The 1,447-nt window shown below is 41.5% G+C and overlaps 1 protein-coding gene across 1 annotated transcript in view; it reads right to left on the bottom strand.

Moving 5' to 3' along the window:
* Nucleotides 1–1,447, bottom strand: part of LOC104911971 (kinesin-like protein KIF20B) — a 44,601-nt gene that overhangs the window by 21,503 nt on the left and 21,651 nt on the right. The window lies entirely within an intron of this gene.

The following is a 1,447-nucleotide window of genomic DNA, read 5'->3' as shown; positions in this document are numbered from 1 at the left end:
TCCATCTGTTACAGGGGAATCCCTTATTTATACCCGGTTCAGGACAGAGATATTTATTTTCATTTCTCAGTTGTCGTTGAGTACTTAAACTTCCACAGGCTATTACCTGGCAAGCATCAAATGTAACAGTCTGGGGTACTTCCTTTCTTGTAACGTTTACCCAAATCTTAACAGGGTATCCCCCTAATCCCCTCTGGAGGTCATCTTTTTTCCAAGCCATCACTTGACTAAAGCTTTCCCTGAAATAAACTGTTATCAAGATCAAAACAATAAGTTGGTCCCTCCCCAGCATTGTTGCCAAACCTTAGGTTTTTCTAATAATTACCACAACAGTGAAATTCTTTTTAGGCATTAATTCTATATAAGCTATCTTACCCCCTCCCCCCCAGCTTTCACTTACATATAACAATTTTACTTATTCGAAGGCAAGTTAAAGATTAGTTTAAATGACTTCACAATTTCCTTTTCCTAATTTTTATCTTTAAAGGTTCTTCTGTGACAATTGCTTCCCATGCCTCAGGGCTAGTAGATGCTTTTACCCGAGTGTAGTGAGTCCATCCCTTCTCAGCCGTCCTCACAGCTGTTTCAGTCGTTAGAAGTACTTGGAATGGTCCTTCCCAGTCAGGCTGTAGTTTTGACTCCTTCCACGTCTGGATCAGGACCCAGTCCCCTCCTTGAAATGGATGAACTGGAAATTCCAGAGGCGGGGTTTGTGCTAATAGTCCTTGGATTCTGAGAGCTGATAAGGAGGAGGATAACCCAAGTATATAGTTTTTAAGAAATGCATCTTTAGTTTCAAATTGTGGTATCTCATTTTTCTTTCCCAGATATGGCAATCCGAACAACATTTCATATGGAGAAACCCCCACATCTTTTCTTGGCGCTGTCCTTATTCGGAGAAGTGCCAAGGGCAAACATTTGGTCCAAGGCAATCGAGTCTCCAAGACTAACTTAGTTAGGTGTCTTTTTATGGTCTGATTCATCCGTTCCACCTTCCCTGATGATGGAGGATGCCAGGGGGTATGAAACTCCCACTTAATCTCTAGAGTGTGCATTAGTTTCTGTAAAACTTGTGATGTAAAATGACTACCTTGATCTGAATCGATGTGCTCTACCACCCCATATCTAGGGATTATTTGTTCCAAAATTACCTTGGTTACTATATTTGCGGTGGCAGATATTGATGGAAATGCTTCCACCCACCCAGTTAAGTGATCTACTAAAACCAGTAAGTATTTGACTCTTCCCACTTTAGGGAGCTCCATAAAGTCTACTTGAATACTTTGAAAAGGTCGAATCCCCGGCTCCCTTCCCCCTGCAGGTTGACTACGAATGACCTTGTTATTTACCCTCTGGCATATTGCACACCCTCTACCAGACTTGTTTAGCCAGTGTATATATCCCTGCACATAACATATTTCCTCTAGTACAGCATCACACATAGCTT

The sequence above is a fragment of the Meleagris gallopavo genome, chromosome 8 (assembly GCF_000146605.3).
Source record: "Meleagris gallopavo isolate NT-WF06-2002-E0010 breed Aviagen turkey brand Nicholas breeding stock chromosome 8, Turkey_5.1, whole genome shotgun sequence".
Taxonomy (NCBI): domain Eukaryota; kingdom Metazoa; phylum Chordata; class Aves; order Galliformes; family Phasianidae; genus Meleagris; species Meleagris gallopavo.
The sequence above is the reverse complement of the archived record's forward strand: the minus strand, read 5'-3'. Positions and strand labels throughout refer to the sequence as shown.